Source organism: Aquarana catesbeiana, linkage group LG03, assembly GCF_042186555.1.
Source record: "Aquarana catesbeiana isolate 2022-GZ linkage group LG03, ASM4218655v1, whole genome shotgun sequence".
NCBI classification, from domain to species: domain Eukaryota; kingdom Metazoa; phylum Chordata; class Amphibia; order Anura; family Ranidae; genus Aquarana; species Aquarana catesbeiana.
In genome coordinates, this window is record NC_133326.1 from 325889891 (window position 1) to 325902577 (window position 12687).

Here is a 12687-nt window from a genome sequence, read left to right on the forward strand (position 1 = left end):
TTTATTTGTGTTTTTGAGTTCAGATTTTAATCAAATCTACATGTAGTTCAAGACTAACTACTTTTAACATAGTTACAATAAATACTTATACCTGACTGTGTTACCTATTAAATTAGATCAGTCACGATTAGGGATGAGCCGAACACCCCCCCCCGGTTTGGTTTGCACCAGAACTTGCGAACAGACCAAAACTTCGCACGAACGTTAGAACCCCATTGAAGTCTATGGGACTCAAAATCAAAAGTGCTAATTTTAAAGGCTAATTTGCATGGTATTGTCCTAAAAAGGGTTTGGGGACCCGGGTCCTGCCCCAGGGCACATGTATCAATGCAAAAAACAGTTTTAAAAATGGCCGTTTTTTTCGGGAGCAGTGATTTTAATAATGCTTAAAGTCAAACAATAAAAGTGTAATATTCCTTTAAATTTCGTACCTGGGGGGTGTCTATAGTATGCCTGTAAAGGGGCGCATGTTTCCCGTGTTTAGAACAGTCTGACAGCAAAATGACATTTCAAAGAAAAAAAAGTCATTTAAAACTACTCGCGGCTATTAATGAATTGCCGGTCCGACAATACACATAAAAGTTCATTGATAAAAACCTGCATGGGATTTCCCCACAGGGGAACCCCGAACCAAAATTAAAAAAAAAAAACTGGCGTGGGGTCCCCCTAAATTCCATACCAGGCCCTTCAGGTCTGGTATGGATATTAAGGGGAACCCTGAGCCAAAATTTTTTAAAAAATGACGTAGGGGTCCCCCTCAAAATTCATACCAGACCTTTCCGGTCTGGTATGGGTTTTAAGGGGAACCCCGCGCCAAAATTAAAAAAAAAATTGGCGTGGGGTCCCTCCAAAAATCCATACCAGACCCTTATCCGAGCACGCAACCAGGAAAAGAGGGGGGGACGAGAGAGCGGCCCCCCTCCTGAACCGTACCAGGCCACATGCCCTCAACATTGGGAGGGTGCTTTGGGGTAGCCCACCAAAGCACCTTGTCCCCATGTTGTTGAGGACAAGGGCCTCATCCCCACAACCCTTGGCCGGTGGTTGTGGGGGTCTGCGGGCGGGGGGCTTATCGGAATCTGGAAGCCCCCTTTAACAAGGGGACCCCCAGATCCCACCCCCCCTGTGTGAAATGGTAAGGGGGTACAAAAGTACCCCTATCATTTCACAAAAAAACTGTCAAAATGTTAAAAATGACAAGAGACAGTTTTTGACAATTCCTTTATTTAAAGTCTTCTTTTTTCCAACTTCTATCTTCTTTCTTCTTTTTTCCTTCGGTTTCTTCCTCCATCTTCTTCTTCCTCCAATCCTCTGCTTCTTTCTCCGGTGTTCTCGTCCGGCATCTCCCTCTGCGGCATCTTCTTCTCACCCGCCCCTCTGACGTCACAGGGAATGCCACAGGGAAGTCCCCGTCAAGTCCCTGTGCGTCAGAGGGGGGCGGGGTCACCGGGTGGCCCTGCCCTCCGCTATTTAAGAACAGTCAGAAGAGGAGAAGCGTCACACAGCGGGAGCCTCCCTCCATGCCATCATGGGTGCGGAGCGGCCCAAAAAGAAGATGAAGAGAAGAAGATGAAGAGAAAAAGATGAAGAGAGAAGCATCACACAGCGGGAGCCTCCCATCTAATCATGGATGCGGAGCGGCCCGAAAAGAAGATGAAGAGAAGAAGATGAAGAGAAGAAGATGCCGCAGAGGGAGATGCTGGACGAGAACACTGGAGAAAGAAGCAGAGGATCGGAGGAAGAAGAAGATGGAGGAAAAAACCGAAGGAAGATAGAAGAAAGAAGAAAGAAGATAGAAGATGGAAAAAAGAAGACTTTAAATAAAGGAATTGTCAAAAACTGTCTCTTGTCATTTTTAACATTTTTGACAGTTTTTTTCTGAAATGATAGGGGTACTTTTGTACCCCCTTATCATTTCACACAGGGGGAGCCGGGATCTGTGGGTCCCCTTGTTAAAGGGGGCTTCCAGATTCCGATAAGCCCCCCGCCCGCAGACCCCCCACAATCACCGGCCAAGGGTTGTGTGGATGAGGCCCTTGTCCTCATCAACATAGGGACAAGGTGCTTTAGTGGGCCACCCCAAAGCACCCTCCCAATGTTGAGGGCATGTGGCCTGGTACGGTTCAGGAGGGGGGGCGCTCTCTGGCCCCCCTCTTTTCCTGCGGCCTGCCAGGTTGCGTGCTCGGATAAGGGTCTGTTATGGATTTTTGGGGGGACCCCATGCCAATTTTTTTTTAAATTTTGGCGCGGGGTTCCCTTTAAAATCCATACCAGCCTGGAAGGGTCTGGTATGAATTTTGAGGGGGACTCCTACGTCATTTTTGTTTAAAATTTTGGCGCGGGGTTCCCCTTAATATCCATATCAGACCTGAAGGGCCTGGTATGGAGTTTAGGGGACCCCCACGCCAGTTTTTTTTTAAATTTTGGTTCGGGGTTCCCCTGTGGGGAAATCCCATGCAGTTTTTATCAATGAACTTTTATGTGTATTGTCGGACCGGCAATTCATTAATAGCCGCGAGTAGTTTTAAATGACTTTTTTTCCTTTGAAATGTCATTTTGCTGTCAGACTGTTCTAAACACGGGAAACATGCGCCCCTTTACAGGCATATTATAGACACCCCCCAGGTACGAAATTTAAAGGGATATTACACTTTTATTGTTTGACTAAGCATTATTAAAATCACTGCTCCCGAAAAAACGCCCGTTTTTAAAACTTTTTTTTTGCATTGATACATGTCCCCTGGGGCAGGACCCAGGTCCCCAAACACTTTTTATGACAATACCATGCATATAAGCCTTTAAAATTAGCACTTTTGATTTCTCCCATAGACTTTTAAAGGGTGTTCTGCGGCTTTCGAATTTGCCGCGAACACCCCAAATTGTTCGCTGTTCGGCGAACTGGCGAAAAGCCGATGTTCAAATCGAACATGAGTTCGACTCATACTCGAAGCTCATCCCTAGTCACAATCCATGCTTTAAAGTAAATCTCTGAGTGACTATTATGCTGACCCAATCGCTTTTCTGGGACACTGCAGATCTGAAAAGTCAGAGAATGTCCTTAGCGACATATTTGTTCTGGGTCAGAGAGTCTGCATGACAACCATGCAACCAGCATTTTCAGAAATCAGCAATGCTAGTCCCCCTGACTCTTTCATGACAGGTTTCCCCTGCACAATGAAGAAACACCCCCCGCACACTATTTATATGCATATTTTTTGTTCTCTGTATCTGCATACCCATGTAGCACTACCCTCACGGGAGCTTCTTGGTAGATTGGATTATCTGTTCTTCTGCCTCAACTCTGAGATCAACCTCAGCCCCACTGACACACAAGGTTAAGCAAATGGATACTACACTACTACTGGGAAAACAGATAGATACCCTAAGGTAACTAAAGTTCAGTATCACAGAGCAAACATCAGACTGGTTAGTGGTTAGGGATGAGCCAAACACTCCCCTGTTCGCACCAGAACATGCAAACAGGCAAAAAATTTGTTCGAACACGCAAACACGGTTAAAGTCTATGGTACTCGAACATGAATAATCAAAAGTGCTAATTTTAAAGGATTATATGCAAGTTATTGTCATAAAAGTGTTTGGGGACCTGGGTCCTGCCCCAGGGGACATGTATCAATGCAAAAAAAAGTTTTAAAAACGGGCGTTTTTTCGGGAGCAGTGATTTTAATAATGCTTAAAGTGAAAAAAAAGTGTAATATTACTTTAAACTTTATCTTTACTTAACTTTACCTGGGGGGGTGTCTATAGTATGCCTGTAAAGGGGCACATGTTTCCCATGTTTAGAACAGTCTGACAGCAAAATTACATTTCAAAGGAAAAAAAGTAATTTAAAACTACTCGCGGCTATTAATGAATTGTCGGTCCGACAATACACATAAAAGTTAATCGATAAAAATGGCATGGGATTTCCCCACAGGGTAACCCCGAACCAAAATAAAAAAAGGCCCTTCAGGTCTGGTATGGATATTAAGAGGAACCCCGCGCCAAAATTTAAAAAAAAAATGGCGTGGGGGTCCCCCTCAAAATCTATACCAGAACCTTCAGGTCTGGTATGGATTTTAAGGGGAACCCCGCGCCAAAAATTAAAAAAAAATATGGCATGGGGTCCCCCCAAAAATCCATACCAGACCCTTACCTGACTTGTTACGTAACCGGGTGAACCTGCCCCCTCTGACGTCACAGGGAAAGCCATAGGGGAAGTCGGCGTCAAGTCTCTGTGTGTCAGGGGGGCGGGGTCACCAAGAACAAAGCGGGGAAGAAGACACAGCGGAGGAAGATGCCGGACGAGAACATAATGAATTGTCGGTCCGACAATACACATAAAAGTTAATCGATAAAAATGGCATGGGATTTCCCCACAGGGTAACCCCGAACCAAAATAAAAAAAGGCCCTTCAGGTCTGGTATGGATATTAAGAGGAACCCCGCGCCAAAATTTAAAAAAAAAATGGCGTGGGGGTCCCCCTCAAAATCCATACCAGAACCTTCAGGTCTGGTATGGATTTTAAGGGGAACCCCGCGCCAAAAATTAAAAAAAAATATGGCATGGGGTCCCCCCAAAAATCCATACCAGACCCTTACCTGACTTGTTACGTAACCGGGTGAACCTGCCCCCTCTGACGTCACGGGGAAAGCCATAGGGGAAGTCGGCGTCAAGTCTCTGTGTGTCAGGGGGGCGGGGTCACCAAGAACAAAGCGGGGAAGAAGACACAGCGGAGGAAGATGCCGGACGAGAACACCGGAGCAAGAAGCAGAGGATCGGAGGAAGAAGAAGATGGAGGAAGAAACCAAAGGAAGAAGGAAGGAAGAAGGAAGAAGGAAGAAGACCCGAAGAAGATGGAAAGAAGAAGACTTTAAATAAAAGAAAACTGTCCCTTGTCATTTTTAACATTTTTGACACTTTTTTTGTGAAATGGTAGGGGTACTTTTGTACCCCATTACCATTTCACACGGGGGGGGCGGGATCTGGGGGTGCCCTTGTTAAAGGGGGCTTCCAGATTCCGATAAGCCCCCTGCCCGCAGACCCCCACAACCATGTGGCCTGGTACGGTTCAGGAGGGGGGGTGCTCTCTCATCCCCCCTCTTTTCCTGCGGCCTGCCAGGTTGCTTGCTCGGATAAGGGTCTGGTATGGATTTTTGGGGGGACCCCCAAGCCATTTTTTTAAAAATTTTGGCGTGGGGTTCCCCTTAACCACCTCAATACAGTGCACTTACACCCCCTTCCTGCCCAGACCAATTTTCAGCTTTCAGCGCTCTCACACTTTGAATGACAATTACTCAGTCGTGCAACACTGTACCCATATGAAATTTGCGTCCTTTTTTTCACACAAATAGAGCTTTCTTTTGGTGGTATTTAATCACTAGTGGGTTTTTAATTTTTTGTGCTATAAATAAAAAAGACCGTAAATTTTGTGAAAAAAATGCCTTTTTCTTTGTTTCTGTCATAAAATTTTGCAAATTAGTAATTTTTCTTCATAAATTTTGGCCAAAATTTATACTGCTACATAGCTTTGGTAAAAATAACCCAAATTAGTGTAAATTATTTGATCTTTGTGAAAGTTATAGAGTCTACAAACTATGGTGCCAATCACTGAAAATTGATCACATCTGATCACACAGATGTACTGATGGTCTATCTCATTTCTTGGTACACTAACAAGTCAGAAAAGTACAAATACCCCCTAAATTACCCCTTTTTAGAAAGTAGACATTCCAAGGTATTAAGTAAGTAGCATGGTGAATTTTTTTAAGTTGTAATTTTTTCCCACAATTCTTTGCAAAATGAAGATTTTTTTTTTTTTTTTTTTTACAAAATTGTCATATTAACAGGTTATTTCTCTCTCAGAGCATATGCATACAACAAATTACACCCCAAAATACATTCTGCTACTCTTCCTGAGTATGGCGATACCACATGTGTGAGACTTTTACACAGCCTGGCCACATACAAAGGCCGAACATTGAAGTAGCATCTTCATGCGTTCTACGAGCCTAAATGACACATCTCATTTCTCAACCACCATTTACACTTTTGAAGGCCCTGGAGCACCAGGACAATAGAATTGCCCCCAAACTGACCCCATTTTGGAAAGCAAACACCCCAACGTATAATCTATGAGGCATAATGAGTCTTTTGAACGGTTCATTTTTTTCCAGAAGTTTTTGGAAAATGTGGAAAAAAATGAAAACACATTTTTTTTTTACACAAAGTTGTCCATTTATCAGATATTTCCAACACATAGCATGTACGTAGCAAAGATGACACCCCAAAATACATTCTGCTACTCCTCCTGAGTATGGCGATACCACATGTGTGAGACTCTTACACAGCCTGGCCACATACAAAGGCCCAACATTGAAGTAGCATCTCCATGCGTTCTACGAGCATAAATGACACATCTCAGTTCTCAACCACCTATTACACTTTTGAAGGCCCTGGAGCACCAAGACAATGGAATTGCCCCCAAAATGACCCCATTTTGGAAAGCAAACACCCCAACGTATAATCTATGAGGCATAATGAGTCTTTTGAACGGTTCATTTTTTTCCAGAAGTTTTTGGAAAATGTGGAAAAAAATGAAAACGCATTTTTTTTACACAAAGTTGTCCATTTATCAGATATTTCCAACACATAGCATGTACGTAGCAAAGATGACACCCCAAAATACATTCTGCTACTCCTCCTGAGTATGGTGATACCACATATGTGAGACTTTTACACAGCCTGGCCACATACAAAGGCCCAACATTGAAGTAGCATCTCCATGCGTTCTACGAGCATAAATGACACATCTCAGTTCTCAACCACCTATTACAATTTTGAAGGCCCTGGAGCACCAGAACAATGGAATTGCCCCCAAAATGACCCCATTTTGGAAAGCAAACACCCCAACATATAATCTATGAGGCATAATGAGTCTTTTGAACGGTTCATTTTTTTCCAGGAGTTTTTGGAAAATGTGGAAAAAAATGAAAACGCATTTTTTTTTACACAAAGTTGTCTATTTATCAGATATTTCCAACACATAGCATGTACGTAGCAAAGATGACACCCCAAAATACATTCTGCTACTCCTCCTGAGTATAGCGATACCACATGTGTGAGACTTTTACACAGCGTGGCCACATACAAAGGCCCAACATTGAAGTAGCACCATCAGGCGATCTACGAGCATAAATGACACATCTCATTTCTCAACCACCTATTGCATTTTTGAAGGCCCTGGAGCACCAGGACAATGGAATTGCCCCCAAAATGACCCCATTTTGGAAAGCAAACACCCCAACGTATAATCTATGAGGCATAATGAGTCTTTTAAACGGTTCATTTTTTTTCCAAAAGTTTTTGGAAAATGTGGAAAAAAATGAAAACGCATTTTTTTTTACACAAAGTTGTCTATTTATCAGATATTTCCAACACATAGCATGTACGTAGCAAAGATGACACCCCAAAATACATTCTGCTACTCCTCCTGAGTATGGCGATACCACATGTGTGGGACTTTTACACAGCCTGGTCACATACAGAGGCCCAACATCAAAGTAGCACCATCAGGCGTTCTAGGAGCATAAATGACATATATAATTTCCTGGCAACCTATCATTTTTGAAAACCCTTCATATTTCTAACACATAGCATGCACATACCAAGAATTACAATCCAAAATAAATTCTATTGCAGAAAGGGTATAAAAAAAGCATTACCTGTGCTTTTAGTAGTATCCACAGAGGAGAGCACTGGTCCAGGCAGCAGGCAGGGAGGTGCTTAGTGACAGCAATATTAACTATCCAGGCAGCAGGCAGGAATATTGTCTATAGTCGGCACAGCACAGTGCATAGAAATTGTCCAGGCAGAGACAGCCAGCACAGCCATAATATTGGTCCTGGTACACTGTTAACTGCAGACACTCATTATTGTACCGCGACAGGCATGGGCATGGTGGCAGTAAGTCAGCAGCAGGCTGAGGGCCACAATCAGGTAAGACCTGTGCACAGGGGCACAGGGGTAGAGGCTTCGACCCACCCAAATCTCTATGAAGCCTCCGGACTCCAGACCCTAATACCGGAACCCGGAGAAAACAAAAATAATTGTTTTCTCCAACCGGAAAAACAATTCTGGAGCCCCTCACATATGTGAGACCCCTGTGTACTACAGTAGCAGGGCAACAGATCAGTCCAAGCGGTAAGCAAAAGCATAGTCCATAAAACAGGCCAGGGTTGGTTCACATGTAAGCAGTCCAAGCAGTAGGCAGTAGAGTAGTTGATAAAACAGGCCAGGGTCAGTTCACGTGGAGGCAGTCCAAACGGTAGGCAGAGGCATAGTCACAAAACAGGCCAGGGTCAGTTCACATGAAAGCAGTCCAAACAGTAGGCAGAGGCATAGTCAAAAAACAGGCCAGGGTCAGTTCACATGGAAGGCAGTGGCATGGTTATTTGGGAAAGAATGGAAAATGGTCAGCACAGATGATGAAAATGGGGAAATGGTTAAAAATATGGGCTAATATTTTATTGATGTGTGATAAATTTGGAAGCATTCACCAATGCAAAGGCCAGGTTGGGAGGGACACTGGGGACAATGATAGCTGGTATCTCTTCTAAATCCTCTTTTGGTGCACACGCAACATTTTTTTTGCCATCTTCGGCCTGCTTCAGATGGTGGAATGCTGAAGAGGAAGTGGTGCTCATGGAGTCGGCAAACAGCCTCAGAGCGAAGATCTTCTTGGGGAGGTCTTTGGTGATAGATGAGGGACGTGACAACTTCTTCTATGAATTTTAGGAAGGGGGCGGGGCTTTCAATGGATTTGGTGTAGACTACGTAGGAATTGTAAATGGCCAAATGGATGAGATAAATTGCTACCTTCTTATACCAGAATCGGGACCTCCTTATTGACAAATAGGGCTGAATCATTTGATCGTTAAAATCTACCCCCCCATGTAGAGATTATAATCTTGGACACATGTTGGCTTTTCAATGGGACCTTGTCTTCTTTGTACCACAATTGCAGTGTCTTCATGGATGGTGGACATCATGTGCACGTCCCTCTTATCCTTCCACATCAAGGCCAGCACTTCGTTGCATCTCAATGATGCTCTTTCCCCCCTTCGCAGCTTTTTGTTCACTAAAGATTGTGGGAAGCCCTTTCTATTTTTTCTGGAGGTTCCACAGGCCAGGGTTTTTGCGATGTATAAGTGTTTGAAAAGGGGCAGGCTGGTGTAAAAGTTGTCAACGTAAATGTGATATCCTTTGTTTAGAAGTGGGTATGCCAGGTCCCATACAATCTTTCCAGTTGTGCCCATGTAGGCTGGGCACTCAGGGGGCTGGAGCTGGGAATCTTTTCCTTCATTTATGTGGAATGCATACAAATATCCCGTGGCTCTCTCACATAGCTTGTATAACTTTACTCCGTATCTGGCCCTTTTGCTAGGAATATACTGCTTTATTCCTAGCCGGCCTGAAAAGGGTACCAGGGACTCATCGACGCAAATTTTCTGATCGGGGACATAGAGTTCTGCAAATTGTTGAGAAAAGAAATTTATCAGTGGGCGAATCTTGTATAACTTGTCGTAATTTGGATGATTGTGGGGAGGGCACTGGGTGTTGTCGCTGAAGCGAAGAAAGCGCATTATCATCTTGTATCGGGACCTGGACATTAGGGCAGAATAAATGGGCATATTGTGGATGGGGTGGGTGGACCAATAGGCATGTCCTTCATTTTTTTTTGTAATCCCCATGTTTAGGGTGAGGCCCATAAACATTTTGAACTCCTCCAAATTCAGATCTCTCCACTTAAAAGGACGGGCATAAGATGATTGGGGGTTGTTGGCAATATATTGCTGGGCATACAAATTTGTCTGGTCCACAATAAATTGCAGCATAGTGTCGGGCAAAAACATATGAAAGAAATCAATCTCTGAGAAATTTTGGGTGTTGGTCTGCACACCTGGCAGTGCTGTGAACGGGGGAATAATTGGCGATGCTGAGTTGGAAGGCAGCCATATTGGGTTGGCAAGACCATCTGGCATGTATGTAGAGGCCCTGGCTCTTGGGGGGGTGTGACACTCCAGTAGTTGGATTGGAATTTCCTGTGCTGGTACTCAGGCGTGATGTGGCAGGACTGGTACTGGGTCTGGGCATTTGTTCCTGGGGCCTATCGCCGGCGGCAGCGCTGGTACTGGGCAATTGTTCCCGGGGCCTAGCGCTGGTACTGGGCCTGGGAATTTGTTCCTGGGGCCTATTGGTGGTGGCAGCGCTGGTACTGGGCATTTGTTCCCGGGGCCTAACGCTGGCGGCAGCGCTGGTACTGGGCCTGGGAATTTGTTGTGACGGGTGACAGGTGCACTGCTGATGGTCACTGATTTGTGACGGGTGACAGGAGCACCGCTGGCGGTCACTGATGGGTGACGGGTGATGGCTGGCGGTCACTGATGGGTGACGGCTGGCGGTCACTGATGGGTGACGGGTGACGGCTGGCGGTCACTGATGGGTGACGGGTGACGGCTGGCGGTCACTGATGGGTGACGGGTGATGGCTGACGGGTGACAGGTGCACCGCTGATGGTCACTGATTTGTGACGGGTGACAGGTGCACCGCTGATGGTCACTGATTTGTGACGGGTGACAGGTGCACCGCTGACGGTCACTGATAGCAGTCCCTTATGTGACAGGTGCACTTTATTGGGTGACACTGGTGACTGTTGGGTGACAGATGATAATGGGGGGGGCGATGGGACAGGTGTGGTGTTGGTGCAGACACTACAGAACACAGATCGGTAACTCACTACTTCTGGCTCTTCTCTCCTCACACTGGAAACGGTGTGTGAGGAGAGAAGAGCTGGTAACAGCTAGTTACTGCTCTGTGTTTACATTTATGATCGGCTGTGAATGGATCACAGCCGATCACGTGGGTAAACAGCCAGCCAACACTCCGTCACCGACATGCACGCGCAGCGCGCTCGCGATCGCGTGCATGCGCCGTGCACAATGGGGTGGACCTATCTGTGATCGCCCGTGACTTCACGTGGCTGTTCACCCCCCTCGGTGGCGAGCGGTGTCTCCGTGACACGCCACCACCGAAGGAACAGGGGTGCGCACGCACGATCGCGCGCATTCCCTGTTTAAATGGGAGGACGTCATATGACGCCCTCCCGCAACGAGAGACGCGCCGCCTGGCCGTCAATTGATGGCAAGCGGTTAAAATCCATAGGTTCGATATGGATTTTAAAGGGGGACCCCCACGCCATTTTTTTAAAAAAATTGTCACGGGGTTCCCCTTAATATCCATACCAGACCTGAAGGGCCTGGTATGGAATTTAGGGGGACCCCCACGCCATTTTTTTTTTTAAATTATGGTTCGGGGTTCCCCTGTGGGGAAATCCCATGCCGTTTTTATCAATGAACTTTTATGTGTATTGTCGGACCGACAATTCATTAATAGCCGCGAGTAGTTTTAAGTGACTTTTTTTCCTTTAAAATGTCATTTTGCTGTCAGACTGTTCTAAACACGGGAAACATGCGCCCCTTTACAGGCATACTATAGCCAACCCCCAGGTACGAAATTTAAAGGAATATTACACTTTTATTGTTTCACTTTAAGCATTATTAAAATTACTGCTCCTGAAAAAATGGCCATTTTTAAAACTTCTTTTTGCATTGATACATGTCCCCTGGGGCAGGACCCAGGTCCCCAAACACTTTTTATGACAATATCATGCATATAAGCCTTTAAAATTAGTACTTTTGATTTCCTGTCGCATCATGGCAGCATACACGTTGGGTTGTGACTCTGCCTCCACAACCTGATAGGACCACATAGCTATAAATTAGAGAGTAGGCACCTGCCCCAGTATTCTCTTATTTTTCCTCACCTGTCAGGACGCACGGATCAGCACCCCCTTACCGCTTCGCCCCAGCCAGGTTCTAGCCTCTCCTGGGTGGAAGTCCTTCTTGTACAGCCTCTAAACGAGCTAAATGGAAGGAGCCCCACTCTGGTGGTCTCAGGGGCACTCATCTCATCTTAAACTGTTGCCAGAAGACAAGCCTTAAACAGGCTTCAAGTGCAAACAGCCCGCAAAATCCTTAAACAGGCTTGCTGGAGGATTGGCCAGGGAACCATCTATATGGCCTCAAGAAAGTAAGCCTTAAACAGGCTTCATTGTGTGCAGCGGTCTCCATGTTCCCCCCCCCTCTCCCCCTCTCCCTTTCCGGCATACCTGGGGTGTCCTGCTGGGCTCTGTGGTCCATGCAGTGCTGTGGGGGACCACCGAGCGTTCTCGGCGTCCTCGCGCATGCGCAGTACGGCTCTCTGGGCGCTGCTAAGCTGTTTTCCAGTCTCCAAGATGGCGCCGGGCGCCTCGCGGCGCTACTGCGCATGCGCGGGCGTCCGACGCTAATGGCGGCAGATTTAAAAACCACAGCATTGCTGTGGAGGCTGCTGATGGTTGCTGCACGCTACAGAAGCCTGCCCCGCGATCCACAGCAAGAGGAAACGCTCTACAAAGGTGGGTCTTACCCCCCACCCCCCCCCACCGTCCAGGCTGGGTCAGCTTCTACATTGCTGCTTATCTTTTCCTTGCAGGTTTCCAACCTATTCACCATGGAGACCGCTGCCCCAGCAGATCACCGCCAGCCGACTAGGTAAGGGGGGGAAGAAGTGGGTAAGTAAGAAGATTGA